Source organism: Sciurus vulgaris, assembly GCF_902686455.1.
Source record: "Sciurus vulgaris genome assembly, chromosome: 8".
NCBI classification, from domain to species: domain Eukaryota; kingdom Metazoa; phylum Chordata; class Mammalia; order Rodentia; family Sciuridae; genus Sciurus; species Sciurus vulgaris.
In genome coordinates, this window is record NC_136468.1 from 91511916 (window position 1) to 91534312 (window position 22397).

At 43.2% G+C, this 22397-nt stretch overlaps 1 long non-coding RNA gene across 2 annotated transcripts in view; it reads right to left on the bottom strand.

Moving 5' to 3' along the window:
• Positions 1 to 16436, bottom strand: part of LOC306667825 — a 48129-nt gene extending 31693 nt beyond the window's left edge. Inside the window, exons 1-2 of one of the 2 annotated variants that reach the window (XR_013765653.1) lie at positions 16257 to 16436; positions 14984 to 15028 (exon numbers count right to left, since the gene is read on the bottom strand). This is a non-coding gene — a long non-coding RNA (uncharacterized lncRNA). The remainder of the gene's footprint in view (positions 1 to 14983; positions 15029 to 16256) is intronic. The other variant, XR_013765652.1, reaches the window with a different exon arrangement.
• Between the last annotated feature and the right edge of the window lie 5961 nt (positions 16437 to 22397).

The window sequence follows — 22397 nt, forward strand, 5'->3', positions numbered from 1 at the left end:
TAGAGGATCCAAAAACCTCCTCCAGAAAACTTCTAGACCTCATCAATGAATTCAGCAAAATAGCAGGCTATAAAATCAACACACATAAATCTAAAGCATTTTTATACGCAAGCGACAAAACAACTGAAAGGGAAATGAGGAAAACAACTCCATTTGCAATAGCCTCAAAAAAAAAAAAAAAAAATACTTGGGCATCAGTCTAACCAAAGAGGTAAAAGATCTCTACAATGAAAACTACAAAACACTGAAGAAAGAAATTGAGGAAGACCTTAGAAGATGGAAAGATCTCCCATGTTCTTGGATAGGCAGAATTAATATTGTCAAAATGGCCATACTACCAAAAGTGCTATACAGATTCAATGCAATTCCAATTAAAATCCCAATGACGTACCTCACAGAAATAGAGCAAGCAATCATGAAATTCATCTGGAAGAATAAGAAACCCAGAATAGCTAAAGCAATCCTTAGCAAGAAGAATGAAACAGGGGGTATCACAATAGCAGAACTTCAACTATACTACAAAGCAATAGTAACAAAAACAGCATGGTATTGGCACCAAAATAGACAGGTAGATCAATGGTACAGAATAGAGGACATGGACGCAAACCCAAATAAATACAATTTTCTCATACTAGACAAAGGGGCCAAAAATATGCAATGGAGAAAAGATAGCCTCTTCAACAAATGGTGCTGGGAAAACTGGAAATTCATATGCAACAGAATGAAACTAAACCCCTATCTCTCACCCTGCACAAAACTCAACTCACAATGGATCAAGGACCTTGAAATCAGACCAGAGACCCTGCATCTTATAGAAGAAAAAGTAGGTCCACACCTTCACCTTGTTGGCTTAAGATCAGACTTCCTTAACAGGACTCCCATAGCACAAGAAATAAAAGCAAAAATCAATAACTGGGATAGATTCAAACTAAATAGCTTTCTCTCAGCAAAGGAAACTATCAGCAATGTGAAGAGAGAGCCTACAGAGTGGGAGAAAATCTTTGCCACTCATACTTCAGATAGAGCACTAATTTCCAGAATCTATAAAGAACTCAAAAAACTCTACACCAAGAATACAAATAACCCAATCAACAAATGGGCTAAGGAAATGAATAGACACTTCACAGAAGAAGATGTACAAGCAAGCAACAGATATATGAAAAAATGTTCAACATCTTTAGTAATAAGAGAAATGCAAATCAAAACTACACTAAGATTCCATCTCACCCCAATTAGAATGGCGATTATCAAGAATACAAGCAACAACAGGTGTTGGAGAGGATGTGGGGAAAAGGGTACACTCATCCATTGCTGGTGGGATTGCAAATTAGTGCAGCCACTCTGGAAAGCAGTGTGGAGATTCCTTAGAAAACTTGGAATGGACCTACCATTTGACCCAGCTATCCCACTCCTCGGCCTATACCCAAAGGACTTAAAATCAGCATACTGCAGAGATACAGCCACATCAATGTTCATAGCGGCTCAATTCACAATAGCGAGACTATGGAACCAACCTAGATGCCCTTCAATTGATGAATGGATATATATATATATATATATATATGTATATATATATATATCCATTATATATACACCCACACACAATGGAATATTACTCAGGTATAAAGAATAATAAAATTATGGCATTTGCAGGCAAATGGATGAAATTGGAGAATATCATGTTAAGTGAGATAAGCCAATCTCAAAAATCCAAAAGAGGAATGATCTCACTGATAAGCGGATGATGATACTTAATGGGGGGTGGGAGGGGGACAAGAATGGAGGAAGGAGGGACTGTATAGAGGGAAAAGAGAGGTGGGGGGAAGGAAAAAAATAACAGAATGAATCAAATATCATTACTCTATGTAAATATATGAATATGCAAATGTATGCTGTTACTCTATGTACAAACTGAAACTGAAACAACATGTATCCCATTTGTTTACAATAAAAATAAATTAAAAAAATGAAAAAAAAATAATGTGAGTTGCCCTCTCAATTCCATGATTTACATGATTATCCTGAGATATTAATTTTCAAACTGTGCTCCTTGGACACCCTAGAACTTACAAGTTCATGGAGAGGCCAAAGAGGATCTTCAGAAACCTATGATGGTTAAAAATGAAAAAACTTGAGAACTGTCCTTCTAAGTCATTGAATGCTAATGACGAAAAGAAACTTTAAAATCATAGCATCAGGCAGTTTCAGTTAGGGAAACTGAGGGCCAGGGAGATCAATTCCCTAAAGTCGCCAAGCTATCATGGGCAGGCTTAAGTTTAGAACATGGGGCTCCTATTTGGCCTTTGATTATCTTACTGCAGCCTCACAGTGATCGGCCTGTTGGGCTATCAGCTGCAGGGTTCACTTGACTTGGTCAAACCCTTCACTACTACTGTGATTCCTCAGTACAGGCTGTGCCAATCCCAAAAGAGAACTTCTTTAAAAATGAATTATTTCAAATCAGCTTGGAAGATAATTATTTTAATCATAAATAATAATAATAATGCATGTAATGTTGTCCAACTGTAGAGAACACCATGATTTCCAGGACTCCCTAAAGGGCCCCTGGCAATGTTTTTGAAACTTTTCTTTGGGTACAGACCATTTGAAAGAGCTGATAAACCCCCAAACCCTCCCCAGAAGAGGTACACACTTACGTACATTTCATCTTGCCTAATATTTCAAAGGGGATAGAGTCCTCAAAACCAGTACCTGGACTCTAGCTTAAATACTTGAGTCTTCCAGCATGTATCTAATCTCACAGACACCCTGGATCAGATAAAAATTTAGATAAATAAATTTTTTATTTATCTTTGACAGACGGTCCAGATTGCAAAATCTTTATACTTAGAGTTTCCATCTGTCTGATATACATTTTTTATTCGAAAAGTTCAATCTCATTAATGCAGATGTAATTAATGAGAAATAATTCATAAGATTAATGAGATGTAATTAATGCAGATGTAATTCCTGTCCTCATGCCCAAGGAACAAGATAAAATGCACAAACCTAATCACAGCACTTTTTGATCATTTACTCTGTGCTTCTTTATAGATTTTTTATGCTGGTCAAATAATTCCTGAAAATGACCAAGTGTATCATATACTGTCACCTACTAGGTATTTAAGGTATTTAAACATCAGAAGTAATTTCATTAGAGCAAAGTATAGAAGAAGACATGTTTTTAAGAGTACAGGAGAGCTGGAGGCATAGCTTGGTGTAGTGTAGTGTTTGTCTAGCATGCCTGTGTGCAAGACCCTGGGTTTAATTCCCAGCACTGCCAAAAAAAAAAAAAAAAAAAAAAAGTACGGGTGAAATATATAATCTCTTTCTTTGAGACTTGTCAGGATGTGGGGAGCGGTAGGGGATCACAGTAGCAGTTGTAACTCTTGTTCCCATGTGCTAATGCAAGACTTTCAGTTCTTGGAAACTTCCAAACATTTCCTCCCCATCTCAGAGTTTCTCTGGGTAGGTCTTGCAGGACGCGGTGTTCTACACCACCATTTCCACCAGGTGGCAGCACTACATTAGTAGGCCCCTGCATGATACCTTCTCCCAGAGCGACCGAGCCGTCTTTCTCCCCTTGGAGCCACTGTTGAGAGTTCTTAAGAGATCAGTTTTGTGTTTGTTTGTTTGTTTGTTTAGGATATGGTTTTGTCAGCCCTTGTCTCTCCTAGGTTTCAGACAGTCCTCTGAAAGCCAAATTTGAGTCATGGCTGCTGGGCCTGCTCAGAACTGTCCCTTGAAAGACATAGGCGTTGCTGCTTGTTCTTTTCATCCCTGGCTGGCTGAGACTTTGGGAATATGACAGAATTCCAGAAAGCCCACCTCTGCCACTCACTAGCTATGAAAATTTGGGCAGATTAATCTCTCAAAGCCTCAGTTTTTTCTTCTGTAAAATGAGGATCATGATGGTACCTACTTCATAGGGCTGATGAGTTTAAATGAGAGTCTAGCGTGGTCCCTGATGTGTGGAATATGTTAAATCCATGTTAGTGCTTATTATCACCATATAGACCCACAAAAAAGGTAAGATTGTTTACAATGGTTGTTCTAGTGCCAAAATCAAAGATGATTTTTAATGTCTTCTTTGTTTTTCAAATTCCCTTCAATAAGCATTGTTTTAATAATCATTTAAAAAGCAATTAAAGTACAGATTATTGATCTCAGTTTTTGCAGATTCACCTGAAACATTACAGTATGTTCTTCATTGCTCAATGAGCTCCCCAGGCTGGGCCTGTCTTATCTAATTTGGAATCTTTAACTTTTTTGGAGGGGGTGATTAACCAGGGATTGAACTTAGGGGAACTTGGCCACTGAGCCACATCCCCAGCCCTTTTTATATTTTATTTAGGGACAGGATCTCACTGAGTTGCTTAGTGCCTCGCTTTTGCTGAGGCTGACTTTGAACTCTCGATTCTCCTGCCTCAGCCTCCTGAGCCTCTGGGATTACAGGCGTATGCCACTGTACCTGGCTATGGAATCTTTAACATTAAGTACATCACTTGACACACAGTAGGTAGTCAATACTCATTTCTTGAACAAAATTCCCAAGGTGATTGCTTCAGGTTTCAGTTTCTCATTGGAACTAAACATCTTTTTTTCTTTCAAGAACCCTTTTTCCTCACTTAGATCTAATTTGTAATCCTTTCACCCAATTAATTGAGTCCTCTCCAAACTCTCCCTAGATGAATTCCTTTTAGACAGCTGAATTGGTTTTCGGCAGGTTTCCAGAGAGCATTTCACTGGAGCCCCAGCAGGGGTAGAATGGGATCCTTGAGGTGAGATCAAATCTTTATAGTAGCTAAATGAAAATCTAAGGGCCAAGACAGCTTAGATGATGCAGAGGGTTTTAAAATGAAATAGTCATTTCAGAGATATATCTTACACAGAAATGCACAAGGAAGAGGGTGACTATTTTTTAACCCATGGGTAAAGGACACAGGGTTACTGGCTAGAAGGACAAACCCAGCACAACATTGTCTAGTGTTTCTTCCACAAAAGCAAAAGCAAAATAGATGAATTAGCCCTTAGCAGTGGACATAGTTTAGTTCTTTCCTCAGATTGTTATTGTTTATTATTTTGAGGTGCTGGGGATCAAACCCAGGGCTTCATGCACGCTGGGCCAGCGCTCTATCATTGATCTTCACCACCAGTAGTTTTCGCATTATTGTTATTATCATTTTGTGCTACTGGGGGTGAAAGCCAGGGCCTTGTGCAAGCACTCTACCAGTGAGCCACGTCCAGCCCTCTTAAAAATTATATCTTTAGCCAGGTGCAGCAGCACAGGCCTGTAATACCAGAAGCTTGGAGGCTAAAGCAGGAGGACTGTGAGTTCAAATCCAGCCTCAGCAACTAAGCGAGGCCCTAAGCAGCTCAGTGAGATCCTGTCACTGAAATACAAAAAAAGGGCTGGGGCCCTAAGCAGCTCAGTGAGATCCTGTCACTGAAATAAAAAAAAAAAAAGGGCTGGGGATGTGGCTCAGCAGTTGAGTGCTCTTGAGTTCACCCTGAGTACCCAGTACCTGAAAAAAAAAAAAAAAACTTTGAGACAATGTCTTCCTCAGTTGCCCAGGCTGGCCTCAAACTTGCCATCCTCCCCCTCAGCCTTCTGAGTAGCTGGGATAACAGGTGTGTGCCACCATGGCGGCTTTTTCCTCATATTATTAATAGTCATGAGACTCTTTTTCCAGGGAATTTGAATCTGAATGGGAGTTCAAGATAATTATAGCTGAGCCACACTGAGGTAGAGTCCCTCAGAAACATGGATGTCAACAAGTGAGGTAGGACGGAAGAAATAAGAGGTAGAAAGAAGATAGAAAAGAAAGACAAGGAAATAAGATTTTAATTCAGCGGTTTTCCACACTTTTCTACGTCCCTCAATCCCTAACCAGTCTCTTTCCAGCCCTATTATTCTTAAATTCCTAGAAAATCTGTAAATCTACCTGTGCACTCTTAATTAACCCCCATAAATAGATTAAGCAAAGAGAGATATGATAGCTTTTTAAAAATTTTTTTTTAGTTCTAGATGGACACAATACCTTTTTTATTTATTTATTCTTAAGTGGTGCCGAGGATCCAACCCAATACTTCACATGTGCCACTAAGCCACAACCCCAGCCCCTGAGATATAATATCTTGAGGAACCCATGATTTAGGAAACTTTCCAGTGCTATCTACTGATTAGATTATGAGGAACACATCAGCCTAAGAGTTCTGAGATTGATCAGACCCTCTTGGGATCACCAGACTGATATCATTCCTACATACCTTTCCATACCCACCCCTCACCAAGTTTCCTTTAAAATAAGAGCCAGGAACCCCCAAACACATCCTCACCCTCAAGATGGCCTGCATTATCCCTTGATGGTGTTAACCTACTTTCCTAAATAAACCTCTGATCAGGTTTCTGACTGGTGTGGTTCCTTCATGGATGCCAAGAATTCTAGTGATCCTGAGTTGAGCTTCCCTTTCTCTGGGTGAATTTCTTGGACCCTTCTTTGGAGACACCTCTTCTCCCATGACCCAAAGGAGAAACAACCCTGTTGAAAATAGAGTTAGAGAAAAACTGTTTAAACAAACAAACAAAGGGTGTATATAGAAGAAAGGTTAAGAAACCCAGTGTTCGTTAATTTATTAAGTACCCAAGATGGGCTGGGCTCTATTCTGGGACTGGGAAGACAGAAGCCATGCCTGACACTGGTCATACCCCACAGCTCTTGGAAGAATACGGTCTTATTTTCAGCTTTTCAGCAGACTGTCTACAGTCAATAATGCACCTTTCATTGTAAAGTCACCCAACAAAGGGCCCATAGTCAAGGTATATGGTGAGCTTTCCTTGATTCCTCCCACCCACAGGCATGAGGTCTTTCAGGCATTGAACCATCTCCTTACGAGTAATTTTAAAAGATTTCCAGTCTCACTCCCATCACCTCCTCCTGGTGCATGCTCCTTGATAAAACATCTTGGTCAGTGTCATGGACTGAATTGTGTCCTCCCAAAATTCATGTGTTGCGTTCTAACCTGCAATGTGACTGCATATTTTGAGACAAGCCATTAGGGAGTTCATTAAGGTTATATGAAGTCATAAGGACTCGGGGGACCTTGATCTGATAGGACTGGTGCCCTTATAAGAAGAGGGAGAGACAACAGAGAGTCAGGGACGGGGCACAGAGGAAAGTCCACGTGAGGACAGTGAGAAGGTGGTCATCCACAAACTAGGAAGAAGGCCCTCACCAGGCACCAAGTCTGCCAGGGCCCTGACCATGGATTTCAGCTTCTAGAACTGTGAGAAAGTGAATGTCTGTTGGTTAAGCCCCCAGAGCAGAATAACAATGACTGAATATGGCCATCCCCAGTAAGGGATTATTTCCCTTTGGGTCACTTTCTAAGGAATAACCAAGACACTGCTGACAAGGGGTGGAGAGTTATATAAATCTATGTTGAAAAATTAGGACTCTACCCTGGCCATTCCTGGGTGTGTTGTTTCTTATTTTCCCTTAAAAGCAGCACCAGTCCAGATTGGTATATACATGCTTTCCAGAGGCAGCCTAGCCCAAAATGGCCCTAGAGTTTCTGATCTGAATTCTGATTCAGCCACCTAGATGTTTTTATTGAACTGAAGTGGTCCCAGACCATGAAGACACTGACCAGTTGGTTGAATGCAGTGCTCTGAATCTTCCTGCAGTGGCCCATAGAGCCACTGTCATGGGTTTCTAAATGCCGCGAAAGCAGATTTGTTACTCTTGCTGCAGGAGTTACCTAGGCTAGAGGCCCAACTCTGAGGGTCCCCACAAATCAGGTCCAGCAACTCCCTACCCTACACAACCCAAAGGAAAAAAATAATAATGACAAGCAGGAAAAGAGGATTAACCAATATGTCATATATGGAAGATAAGTGAGATCAAGCATCTTAGCCCCATCTTCAGGGTTCTGACATGAGCTTTGGGTTCAAACAGAGGAAAATTAGGGATAGGGAGAAAGAGGTATGCAGCATGAAGAAGGCTTGGTTAAACTATGGTCTGGTTGATTATTGTCTCACTTCTGGTTCTGCCAGAGGGCTCAGGAGAAGTCCTTAGGGGTGTCTCCATGTGCTGCACAGGAGGTTTAGCTATCAGACCTGTGATCCTGGAAAGGGGGTGCAAATTGTTTAGGGGGACAGTCTCATCCTGGGTGGATCTGCCTGCAAGGCTCCTTTGTTCCTAGAAAATATAAGGCATTGACTGGAGACTTCTAGGTGCCACTCTAGAGAGCTATAAAAAGACACTGAAAAAGCTGGCAATTCAATGTCCTTGAAAATCTTGAAAATATCTTAGTTATTCTTATCTTGGTGTCTTCATCTTAAAGGGGGCAGATTTCCAGCTTCAGCTCCTTAAATGGTCAGCATGACTACGTTCAGAGTTGAGCAGGAAACTGACCTCAAGTTCAAGATAATAAAGGAGACAGATAGAAAATGGAGGCAGAGATGCCAACTTTATTCTGCTTTTAGTTACTCATTGGGCATCTGCAGGTTCAAGTGAGAAGTCAAAGGCAGTTTCTCTTAGTCCCTGTTATACCCTCACTCTTGAGCTTATGGGGAAAAATAAAAGGTCCGGGCATGTTGTAGATGGAAGGAAAGGTGAAGTTACAGGTACTGGGACAGGACATGATAATTTTGTGGTGATTGGGGAGGAGAACAATAATCCCAGGCTCTGAGGAGGCACACCCTAGACCCTGGGAAGTACAAGCTGTGGGGAGGAGTGCAGTGAATGCTTCCCTTGCCCACTAAGCCCAGGAAAGTTCACATGGACATGGCAGGTCCCGAACTCTTCTGTACTTGAAGCCATCAATAGCTCCTGAACACGTCTCCCTTCCCTAACTCTCTACTGTTCAAACACAGGGATGAGAACAGTTCTGCTCTAAACTGAATGATACAATTTCATGTGCTCCTCCTGATGCCAGGTGAACTTAATTTATGCCTTATGTAGTAGTTAAGGCTGCAGGAACTCAGTGACACTGTCCATGTGATTTAATGCATTAGTCAGGATTCTCCAAAGGAATTGGCTCACAAATTATGGATGCTGGCCAAGCCCAAAATCTACAGGGTAGGCCGGGGGCTGGAGACAGTGTTGCAGTTCATGTCTGAGGGCCATCTGCTGCAGAATTCCCTCCTATTTGTGGAGGGTCTTTTGTTCTACTCAGGCCTTCAACTGATTGGATAAGTTCCAATCACGTCATGGAGGGTGATTTGCTTTACTCAAAGCTCACCAAATTAGATGTAAATTTCACCTAAAAACACTCCAAAATAATGATAGACCAAATATGTCAATACCATGGCCTGGTTCAGTTGACACATAAAATTAACCATCATACTTAACCAAGCCAATTGTGTGAGTCAGCTTTTCATTTCTGTGACCAAAATACCTGACACAAACAATTTAGAGAAGGAAGGCTTTATTTTGGCTCATGATGTCAGAGGTTTCAGACCCTGGTTGTCTGGTTCCATTGCTCTGGGAATTGAGGCAAGGCAGAAGGTGGAAGGATGTGGCAGAGAAAAGAAGAATAGATCATGGCACCCTGAAAGCAGAGGGAAGGGGAAGGGCCAGGTATAGTCCAAGGGCATACCTCCAGTGACCTACTTACTCCAATCATGCCCCACCTGCCTACAGTTTCCACTACCTTCCAATAGTGCATTCAGCTATCAATGGAGGTCAGAGCCCTCATGATCCAATGCTTCTTAAAAGCCCCACTTCTGAACATTGCTGTGATGGGGACTGAAATTTCAACACATGGGCTTTGGAGGGTTGTCCCAGATCTAGCCCATAGCACCAATGTAATGGTGAACCAAACAAAGTTTAACAATAAATCTCAAAGGAGTATAACCTATGCCCCTTTGAATTGTATATTTGTACGTGAGAAAGAAGGGACCACCACAGAATGTCTTTTCATTGGAGATGGAGTTTTGGGGTCCCTTTATTGCCTACTCTAATTACTATCAATGATACCAAATGTCAGTCTGTCCCTTGAGTGGGTTGTAATGGATGCTAGAGTGGCATTACATGACATTGTGACTGTCTGAAATAAGAGCCATTAGTCTCCTCAGGGACTTATTCACAGTTGGCTGAACCTGGGACCCTGAAGGACATGGGTGAGACCGATACTAGAGATCAACCTTACTGTGTGGCTTGAAGTCCTGCTGTTGGTAGCCTTAATTTCAAGTGCCAAAGGAATCTTTGAACAGAGTTGGTTCTAGCCTCTGTTGCTCAAATTAATCAGAGTGGCTGACATGGGAAATTTTGAATTTGGACAAGAATCTGTCAGACAGGGCTGATGATGAATTTCTGTGAAGGCAGTCTACCATGGCCCTGATTGTAATGCTTGGGGATGACAAGAAAACAAGGCCCTGACTGCTATTTGCCTGGACAAAAACAACGGGGCACTACATACTATGGACTATTACTCATAAAAGGATTGAAATCCTGATACATGCTACTATGTGGATGAAACATAAAAACATCATGTTAAGTGAAATAAGCCAGACACAAAAGTGTGAATAATGTATTATTTCACTCTTATGAAGTACCTAGAATCCACAACAGAAGTGATTGCAATAGAAAACCATGGTGAAGCAATATCACCCTGCCCCAGAGAGAAAGCAAACGTGCTCACTGCTTGCCATTAAACGATGTGTGGTTCACTGTTCCTTCACTGCAACACGAACACCTGCATGCCCAGCATCTGCCAGAGCCCTTCCACATCCCTTCATGAGACTTGGAGGTGTGGGGAACCAATGGAAACCAACAGCCTTTCTTATCTGTCTCTGTCATGAATAATAAAAACCTTTGTTTCCAACCCAGACTCATATTCCCCATCCACATACATGAAAATATTAACAGGCTAACTTATTAAATTGTAAGATGAGTAAATTCTCAGATCTTTCCCAAATTCTAACATGCATGACCCAAGCAGAGCCAATCAGAGTCTTCCCCAAGATTGATAGAGGGATTATGGGAAAATGCCAAAATTGTCTATCTTTCCTTTATTAGTTTATATACAACTTGTTGGAAGTTCACTTAATGATTTAATCTTTGAATAAAAGAATATTTGGTGGAAGTGTGATCAAATTTAAGGAGTAATTAATATAACTGGAGATAAGGATACAGTGGCTCTTGGGACTGTGTGTTGTCTCATTTGGGGGAAAGAGCAAGAATATTTTCCCCTGTTATAACGGACTTGTTTCTTGTTGTCCAGAAACTCAGATTTGTATAGGAGGGTCAAATGGAAGTTGAGTAGCCAAAAGGGTAGACTGTGACAGTCATGAACTCATCATTTCTGAGTTCCAAATCCAGTCTCCCTTGAACTGATGTGATACTGGAACTGGACCCTATATATGCTTCTTTGCTAGTGGGCAGGATAGTAAGCACTGGAGGGTTCTGGAGGGACAGGGCTGGAGGGACAAGTCTGGTGTGCCTTTCCTTGCTTCTTGTGCCTGCAGTACTTGATTGGCACATGGGACACCCAGGGGTGCTCTTCCCCTAGGGGGTTCAGAAACACACCTAGGGAGTTCTGCCAGCACCTCATCCAACTCTCCATCAAATTTATCAGCGTCCTCATGGTAGGCTTCTGCCAAATCCTACTGAAGCCGCAGTGGCTTCCCAGTGAGTCTCAGCAGCACACTGTAGGTGAAGCCAGTGCCACTGGCTCTTCTCAGAGCAGCTTCTTAGTGAGTGTGGTCAGCACCCTGTGGATGGGTGTCCTGATGCCATCCTGCCTCTGCACCTCCACCGACTTCTCCGGGGACTGTGGCCACACTTTTCTCATCCTTGGAGAGGGCCTTTTCCCAGCTGATTTCTTCCTGGGGTGATTTGCTTCTGTTCTAACTTGTGCCTGCAACCTATATCCCCTACTCCTGTGTATTTTTATTATAGTAAAACATTCATAACATAAAATTTATCACTTTAATTACTTTAAGTACACAATCTAGCAGCATGAAGAACATTCACAATGTTGTGCAGTCATCACCACTATTTCCAAAACTTTTCCATCCTCCCAAAGAGAAACTCCATACCCATTAAATGATAACCCTCCATTCTCCCCTCTTCCCAGCCTCTGGTAATCTCTGTTCTGTGAATTCTAGGTAATTTGTATGAGTGAAATCATACACTATTTACACTTTTGTGTCTGGCTTATTTCACTTAACATGATGTTTTTAAGTTTCATCCATACAGTAGCAGGTATCAGAATTTCATTCCTTTTTGTGAGTACTATTCCATAGTATGTAGTACCATGTTTTATTTTATTTAGTCATCTGTTCATCCATTCTTTTCTTTTCTTTTTATTTTTTTGGTGCTAGGAATTGAACTCGGGGCACCTAACCACTGAGCCACATCTCCAGCCCTTTTTATATTTTATTTAGAGACAGGGTCTCCCTAAATTGCTTAGGGTCTTGCTAAGTTGCTGAGGTTGCTTTTGAACTCGTGATCCCCCTGCCTCAGTCTCCCAAGTTGTTGGGATGACAGACATGCTCATGTATTCTTTAGAGTTTTCTTTTCCCCTTACCGGTTAACCCTCTGTCATAGGTTCTTCATTATTTCTATTGTATAGTTCCTGCCTCCTGCTGGATCCTCCTGTCTTTGGGGACTGCCTTTCCCCTCCTTGTGTCTTTGATGGGGCCACTCATGGAGTCTCATTTCCTGCATCATAAATCATATTGCTCTGTTACTCAGGTCACAATGATGGGTCTCTGGTAGGCACATGACCAACCACTGGCAATCCAGTCTGTCCCTAGGATTGATAGATGTCTACAGGGGACATCTTCCCATAGGGATTACCACACTGAGATTCTGCAGGCCACACTCCCAAACACATAGAGGGTGCCCATCTTGTGGAAGGAGAAGGTGCAATATGAGAAGACCAAGGGAGATGGACATGTGAAATGCAGGGTTCCTAACACACCTAAGCAGAGGCCTAGAACCTAAGGAAGTGACAGCATAAATGAGAAGAGTGAGAAAGAGCAGGCAGAAGTGCAGAAGAAACTTCAGGAGATGGAGCCCTCGTGATATCAATGATCATCATGGTATCAAGAGAGGATTTTTTTTTAAAGAAGGAGGGAGTAGCAGTGGCCTGGAAATGCCACTGGAGTGTGCACTAGGCTAGGTTGGAAGTCAGTGAAGCCATGAAGCCAGTGTCAGCAGAGGTCTGGCATGACCTTGCTGGTGCCTCCCCATGCCCATCTCCCCCACCCTGGAGATCCTGTTCTCTGGTCACACTTGCCCTTCACCAAAGCTGTCAGCGTTCAAGCTTCTGTTTTCTCACTCCCACCCCCCAATTCATCCTCTTGGTCAACTCTGGCTGATTCTCCAAAATTCAGGCTCATGCTCAGTTTTTCAGCGAGGCCCAAGGGGTCAGTTTCTCCCTTCCAAAGAGAAGGAGCCACTCTCAGCTCCTCTTGCACTCTTTCATTTGATCAAGTACTTGATCAAATATGACACTGTTTGCTGTGCACGTCTGTCTCCTCCTGAAAAACAGGGACTTGAGTTGCTGCTTCTTTGTATTCCAAGCACTTGGCTCAGGGTCTGGCTCTGAAAGGACTCAGCACACACTGAGGGATCAGTGCCTGGAGGGATGCACTGGCTGATCTGATCCTCCTCTTATAGCAAACCTTGATCTGGTTGCCATGGCACTGAGAGAGTGCTGTCTATACCTGCTGTTTTCAGGATGAGCAAATCACATTCAGCTGACCACACGCTGGCATTTGGCCAGCAGCATCTGCTGAATTGAGCAGCATGGATGCAGGCCAACCCTGAGATGACAGAGACACCTTTCTAGCTATACAAAGCTTTCTTTTCTCTCTCTCTCTCCTTTTTTTTTTTTTTTTTTTTTTTGGTGGTGCTGGAATTGAACCTAGGAGCTTGCACATGCTAAGCAAATGCTCTGCCATTGAGCTACTCCCTGAGTCTTGCAAAGACCTTTCTACATTCTTCTCCCTGAAAGGTTAACTGTGAAAAAACATCAGTGAATTTCCTTGTTTCCAACCCTGGAAGGCTTCAAGGACTCTTTGTTTGTCAGGGTCCCCTTATCTCTCAAGCCAGTTTTTCTCTCCTCTCTTGCACGGTCCTTTCCACCTCCTGGCCTATTGCCATCTTAAGATAGGAGTTTGCAAAGCATATCCTGTGGGCAAAGTCTGGTACACTACTTGTTTTTGTAAGTAAATTTTTATTGGAACACAGCCATCCTATGTCAATCAGTTTTTCATCACTGTGACAAAGTACCTGAGATGATCAACTTAAAAGTTGATCAGCACTGGAAACAAAGGGTTTTTTTGGCCTACAGTTTTGGAGGTTTCAGTACATGATCACTTGGCTCTGTTGCCTTTGGACCTGTGGCAGCACAGTAAATCATGGCAGGAGCACATACTGGAGGAGAATTGTCTACCTCATGATGACTGGGGAAAAGACAGAGAGAAAGAGAGAGAGGGAGAAAGTGAGAGAGAGAAAGGGGTCTGGGTCCCAACATCTCCTTCAAGGACATGTCCCCAGTGAACTCACTTCTTCCAATTAGGCCCCATCTCTTAAAGGTCCCACAGTCTCCCCACAGACTGGGGACCATGCCTTTAACACATGTCTTTCAGGGACATTCAAGATTCAAACTATAACACGTACCCATACTCTTACATATTGTTCATGGCTGCTTATGCTCTGCAATGCTAGACCTGTAACAGAGATTGTATGCCTGCAATGCTGGAAATATTTATTATCTGGCTGCGTTCATCAGTTTTTCGTCACTATGACTAAAATATCAGACACAGACAATTTGGAGGAGGCAAGGTTTGTTTTGGCCCATGGAGTTAGAGATTTTAGTCTATGTTTGGCTGGTTCCATTGTTCTGGGCCTGAGATGAGACAGAGCATCATGGCAGAAAGTCACAGTGGAAAAAAGCTGTCAGCTCATGGCAGCTGGGAAGGAGAAAGGGAGGGAGGGAGGAAGAAGCCAGGGACAAGATATACCTTTCCAGGGCACACCTCCAGTGACTTTCTTTCTTCAACTAAGTCCTAAGAAGAAAAAAACAGTCTGATCTTTGTATTAGAGAAATGAGCATCATCCTGATAAAAAAATGTTGCAACTAAAAATGGGAGAAGGGAAGGGCAAAGAGAAAGGTTCTTTGTCAAACAGGCTTGAATGAGACGTAAAGGAAACTATTTACAAACCAAATGGTAAGAGCTTGAAAACTAAATCAGGAGTAAAAGCATAAGGGAAAAAAAGTATCATGAAAGATAACCAGTAGAATTAGATAACTTCCTGCTAGGCAAATGTTCTGCCACTAGCTATACTTCTAGTACTAAATTTGATTTTTTAAAAAGAAAATAGAACACAAATGTATGGGGAAAAATCACAGCAGATAAAATATATGCGGTAAGTATAAAATACTGTGTAAGGAGATGCATTGTATCAGCTGTGTCAATAAATATGAAAAGGCTCACTAAAAAGAGATTTTGTATTTGACTCGCACCATCAGCTTGGAAGGAGCCCCTCCTCCCCCACTCTCTCTCTCTTTAAAATGAATTTAATCTTTAGTCTATTTATTTGTTTATTTTTTTGATGTGGTGCTGAGGATCGAACTCAGGGCCTCACCCAGCACCCCGCCCCCTGCCACCCCCCACTCTCTCTTGCCCTCATCCAGTCAGGGCCTCCATCTCACCACTCACTGACATCACTCTTGTCAAGATAACCAATGGCCTCAAAGCTGCCAACTGTGTGGCTCCATTCTCAGCCTTCATCTTTCTCAGTCTCAGCACAGATGACAGAGGTGACAGACAGCTCCCTCTTCTTGAACCATTTTCTTCACTTGACATTCTGTAGAGCACCTTTCCTGGGTTTCCCCTCCCCCATACTCCTCAGTCTTTGGGCTCAGTTCTTTTCCTGATCTAGTCAAATGTTGGATTGTGCCAGATCTTGTTACCTGAATCCCATCCCTTCCTCTCCTTCCCCTCTCCTCCTCTTCTATTCCATCTTTACTTATAGTATAGTAACTTCATATAGTAACTTCAATCATGCCCTTGTCCTTAATGCATAGGCTGCTGATCCCCATGTCCCTGTCTCAGACCCTGAGGTCTTTCCCAAGCTTCAGACCCATACACCTAACGGTTTGCTCGAGACCTGCATCTGAACATTTAACAGACATCTCAAACATAGTGTGGTCATAGCCAAACCACTGATTTTTCTCCCCTGGTGTGTTTTCCTTGCAGTCTGTCCCTTCATGGAAGTGGCTCCACCATTTACCTCCAGGCTTGGCCTTAAAGCAGGAGCCATTCTTGATGTCTCTTTCTCTCATGTAGTTTCTCAGTGATTTCTGTTGTCTCTAATAGGACCACTTTCCATCTGCCCCATCTCTGAGGTCTGAACCACCATCATCTCTGGCCTGAGCTACCAGTAGCCTCCTAAGTGTCCTCCCTGCCTCCATGCTCTCCCCACCCACCACAATCTCCTCTCCAGCTAAACACACAGGAAAACTCAAGAGCTTCATGTGACTCGCCAAGTCCTACAGTTCTGGCCCCTGCCTTCCTCCACCCTCATTTCCCATGACTTTCCCCTCAATTGGCACACTCCAGATACTCGGGACTCTCTGGGTTTTTAAGATAGCAAGCATAGTCCTGCCTCCAGACTGCCTGGAAGATTATTCCCTTGAGCATTTTCTGTTTAAGTACTTACTGACTTGGTTCTCTGCTCTTCAGCTGGGCCTTCAGTTGCAGTTCCCAGAGAACATCTGCCACTCACTCTACTCTGCCTCTGCCTCACTTTTTTCATTGGATTTACAATTTCACGACATTAGATTGTGTTAGACATTTTTGTTCATCTTTCTCTCCTCTGAAACATGAATTTCCTAAGGTAGTCACTTTGTCTTGTTCACTACTATGTTCTCAAAGTAACTCAGTGCCTGAAAAACAGCAAGCACTCAATATATAATTGTTGAACAAATGATGAGATGACCCAAGGTTCTCTCTGACCCTTGACACGGTGTTTTCAGTCTTTGGGAATTGGGAACAAAAATCAAAACTCAGGGAACCGTAGGAAATTCCTGAAATTCTAATTTAGGTAAAACTTTCTACATATATTTTCTTATCTTCCAAAAAGATGTTTGGTGTGCTTTACAAAGAACTGTTACCTACAGTAAAGATTCCAAGAGTGGAAAGTGCCAGTGAGCATTACCAGAGGGCATTAGAATAACACAGCATTGGGACCTCCTGCCAAGGTCACTACCACGTGGAATCAGGTGTCCAAATTGCCAGTTTAAAGACTTATTTTGCTTCCAAAACAATGTCACTCATAGAATTTGTATAAGATACAATGTACATATAAACTCATTAATAGTTTACTTATTTGCAAGAAGATTCACTGTTAGCAACTGTTGGGCCAAGGACACACTTAGAATATGCAGTAGCCACAAACAAGACTGGCTTATGAAGTGGTGAAAGTGGCTTTTCCATTCAGAGTGGGTTCCCAGGATGTTCTTATCCTTCGACTTGGCATATCTAAGTACCAGTATTTTGTGCTCTCGCTTCCACTTGATGTCAGTGAATTCCTTCAAACCAATAATGTTTCTAGGTCTTTAATTTCTGCAGAATTTTAGTACTTTTCCCTATTTTCCTGATATCAGAAGTGATTCTTTTCTTGGAACTCAGGGTTCAGAAAAACGTGCATCTCCTGAGAAATTCTGGGAATAAATTATTTATTCTGGGAATAAATAAATGAATTCTGGGAAGGTGTTGGCTGCAAACAGAGAAGAGGTCAGGCCAGCAACTGTTCCATTGTTTCTCACCCTCTGCCACTCTGTGCTCTCCTTAGCCATGTGAGCTGGAGATGCAGCGCTTTGGAAAGGGGACCTGGCCATGATCAGCAGTGTCCCTGCTTCCCCTAACCACCCAGAGAAAATGTGCTTTGTCTTACACCATATACCAATGAGGAGCGGGACTTCAGGAAAACTAGGAAAGAACCTCTAGAATTGGAAGAAAATAGTACTTAGATAACAGAAATCACAAAGCATAAAATGAACAGATCTCACTATGTAAAATGAAAAACTTTTATGGGTTGTTCTCTGAAGGGCAAGATCAAAAGGCAAAACATATCACTTCCTTGTTGGAAAACAATTTGGAAAAATGGGCCCACGTATTTTACATTTTTGATACAGCTTGTTTCAGTCATACCACTAATTAGAAATCATCCTAAGGACGCAATGCTAAAAGCACAAAAAGACACTCCCTCTCTCCATCCAGAACGGCCAGGGCTGGGCTCCTCCAAAAAGGACAGTAGGCTCAGGGGCCAGTGTCCCAGTATGTTTGGGGAACGATCCTGTAATGCAGAGAGGGAAGGAACAGCTACTCATTGCACAGGCAGTGTGGACCAATGGGGCTACTCTGGTCGCAGGATGCTGGTTGTGGATAGCAGAAACAGCTGGATGCCTACTGTTACGGTTTAGATGTGGTGTCCCCCAAAATCTCACATGTGAGACAATGCAGGAAGGTTTGGAGGAAAAATGATTGGTTCACAGCCTTAACCTAATCAGTGAATTAATCCTTGATAGGATTAACTGAGTGGTAACTAGAGGTAAGAAGGGTGTAGCTGGAGGAGGTGGAGTGTTGGGAGCGTGGCTTTGGGGTATATATTTGTATCTGGCAAGTGGAGATCTCTCTCTTTCTCTCTCTCTGCTTTCTGATCATCATGTGAGCTGCTTTCCTCTGTCACACTCTTCCTCCATGATGTTCAGCTTCACCTCGAGCCCTAAGGAATGGAGCTGGTCTTCTATGGACTAAGACCTCTGAAACCATGAGCCCTTAAATAACTTTTCCTCCTCTACAGTTGTTCTGGTTGGGTCCGTTTAGTCACAACAGTGAAAAAGCTGACTAAAACGCTTACCAAATATCCCGTACCCCTCTTCCTTTCCTTTGAACCCGTGATTGTTTTTAAAGGGAGACGATAACAGTGTACTCAGCTAAAAATCACTGTTCCCATTTGTATTTTTCAGGGTTTTCCAGAGAAACAGAGTAAAGAAGGAGACTTTAAGGAATTTGCTTGCGTGAGTGTGGAGGCATATGAGTCTGAGGTTGGTAGGGCCGGCTGGCAGGCTGGAGACCTAGGGAAGAGTTGACCTTGCAACTGGAGTCTGAAGGCAGGCAAAATTCTCTCCTCCTCAGGAATGTCAGTCTTTTTCTTAAGGCCTTCAATTAACTGGGTGAGCCCTCTCCACCACCACTGCCACATTGCGGAGGGTCTGCTTTATTCAAACTCTACTGCTTTCAATGTCTGTTTGATCTAAAAAAGACCTTCACAGCAACATCTGGATCATATGACCAAATATCTATTTACAGAGGCTCAGCCAAATTGACACATAAAAGTAACCATCATACAATATGACCGCATCTGGTCCACAAGATGTGGGCAGCAGTAATAAACAGGGACTTCCCTGAGGATTCTGGCAGAGGAAGTGATGATTCTGCTACTTCATCCTCATCCTTCATGCCTGAGAGAATTGCCAGGAGATTGGCAATTCATTAGTCATCTTGAACTGAGGGACAAGCACAGAGTAGCTCAAAGAATTAAAGCCTGATAGCCTTAAGCCCTGCCCCCTTCTGGACTCCCCTGCAGCAGGCTTCTCTTTAGGTGAGAAAAATAGAACACCCTGTTCTTAAGCTCTGATCTTCGTGACCCTGTTACTCAGGGCCAAACACAGTTACTAACTACTTCTGCTTCTTGGCCTTCCAAAACTCTGTCGGGTCTGAGCATTCTCAGAAGCTGGGCCCCAGAGTCCATTGACTCTGAGTCCTTCTGCTACCTCTTTGGTCAATACCCTGCGAGCTGGACTTACCTGAATGGGCTCTTATTTGTTTCCCAAAACCCTCACTGACAGAAGGTGTAAGCCAGATGAGAGGGAATGAGAGCTGGGTGGGGTTTAGTCTCAAGCATGAGACTGAGAGTAGGCCACAGTGAGGCTGGACTTGAAGGTTATGGAAAACCATGGGTGGTTTTCATGGGTATGCAGAGATCACATGATCAAATTTAAATATAAAATATTTAAGGTTGATACTACTGTTTCCTCCAGCAGGCAGTTTATCATCCTCACACTGTACCCTGGCAGCTGTGAAAGTGTTCTTGGTGGTAAAACAATCCATCTTCCTCATTGCTCTTTTGGAATTGCAACGGTCATAGTCTTTCACATGGTCACAGGCTGCATCATTAGAAGTATTGAGTTAGAGTTAGGGAGGTGATGCTCTTGCTTTCCTGACTCTGGTTAGAATGTGCACCAGGTATACCATATCCAGTCCTGGTCTTTGAATCACAAGGGGGAGCTTAACAAACTGGAGCTTATCCAGGTCAAGTGACCACCAGGAAACCACATCAATGAGGATGTTCTGAGGGAAGTGAGACTAAACAGTTCAAAGGAGAGGAAACCAGAGGGGATAAGCTGAAGTCTCTATGTGCAGATGTCTAAAGCAGAGGGTACCAAGGAATTCCATGTGGACCTGGACCACTAGGCAAGACTGGTGGGCCAAAGCTTGTTTTTACCCAGCACAAAGAACTTTCTCTGGGTCAAAGTTGCTCATGTAAACAGGAAGCCCAGGGAATGAACGGCTCATCCTGGAGGAGTTTGGGAGAAGATTGAGGAGTCCCCCTCCCTGCCTGCCCAGGGAAGTATGGAATAAAGAGCACAACCCCAGTGCCTGTGGGAGCTGGAGTTGGTGGGGGGGGGGGGTGTCATTAGTGGGCAGCCCAGCTGACAGCATGCAAATTACAAATGAAACCAACAGCACAACAATACACAACGTGCCTTTCAAACAAAACCTGCTGCAGTTGGGGACCGTCTGTCCGAGCAAGTCTGCTGTGGAAGGTGGAGTGGGGACAGCCTCTTAACTGCTAGGGCTGCTGTAGCAAGGTGTGGCTTACCCACGGAAACCAACCAAATCACGTCTGGAGCTGCAAGTCCACGATCAAAATGCCACAGGGCCAGCCTCTCCTGAAGCCTCTAGGGAAGGATGCTTCCGGTTTCTGGTGGCTTCTGGCAGCCTTGCTCCACTCTGACCCCATCTTCGTGTGATGGGTGATCACCTTCCCTCTGTTCATGTCCAGATTTTCCTCTCTTTAAAACAATACTAGATCAACTGGGTAAAGGGTTCCCACTACTCCATTATGAGCTCCTCTTGATTAATTACATCTCCCAAGTAAGGTCACTCTCTGAGGTAACCTTTTTTTTTATTCTGTCGGGGGGCACAGTTCAAACCGTACTGGGAGTCTGAGTCCATCTAGCTGGAGACTTGTCAACCTAGGAATAACGCCTTGCTTTTTGAGGTTTCTTTGTTTATTTGTCTGCTTTTGTTTCTCTTACCTTCCTAACTTGAATAATTTTCCTCTTTCTCTCCAAACTTGTAAGACCCGAGCACCTGTAATATTTAGTGACTGACCCACCTTCTCCCTGCAGAAGAGGGAGCTTGGAATGCCTCAGGTGAGAGTGGACAGGGGCAGGGTCCCTTCTGCTTAGACCTCTTTGGCTCAGGGGCAAGTTTTCTGCGTGGAAGGCCTCTAAATCAGAGCCATGCCCTGCCTCACAAACCTGCCTTTGCTGCGATGCTGGTTTCTGGATAGCTGCTCCCCTCTGCTGGACAGAGTGGAACCTGTTCTCCTTCCATTTCTCATGGATTTTGTCTCTTTAAGTCGCAAGGAACAACTAGAGCCGGAAGAGGCCTTCTAGAAGGTCAGCAAGTCCAGCTCCCCTTTGTTCCAATGGTATCATGTCCAGAGACTGTCCCAGAGTAGTGGGATTGGCTACTGAGAGATCAAAGAAAATATGCAGAGATGGCATATGAGGCCTAAGGCTTTATGAAGAAATGCTTTCGGGGAAGGTCCAGTGGTGGATAGGCAAGCAGTCAGTACCTCCATCCCTCAAGATGCTTTATCAAGAAATGTCACCTCTCCCTCATGGTATTTTATCCAGTGTTGGCGGGCAGGATGAGGGATACCTAGTCTCTCTATAATGCCCTCAGTTCTGCCCCGGTTGTCACTGAGAGGGGTTTTACATGTTAGACTGCAGAAATAGTGACGTCATCAGCATTAACTTGCTTATCTGACCAGCATCCAAGAAGCAACTGTCCTGGAGAATGTGCAAAAGCAGCATTCTACAGATAACATTGGCTTGCCCTAGTTCTCAGTACGCATGAGAAAGCCAGTGTCCTTCAGTATAAAATGTATCTGACACTCCAGTCCAGGTTTGTTTTCCTTATTCCCTTAACTTGGCTAGGTTTTGGGGAACAGAAAGGGGACATTCAGGTACATGGTGTTTTACTTTGCCCCTTTTCTTTAAGGATGTTACAGATGAGGAGACTGGGCCAGAGAAAGGCCTTGTTTAAAGTCATGCAATCAGAAGAAGGGCTAAAA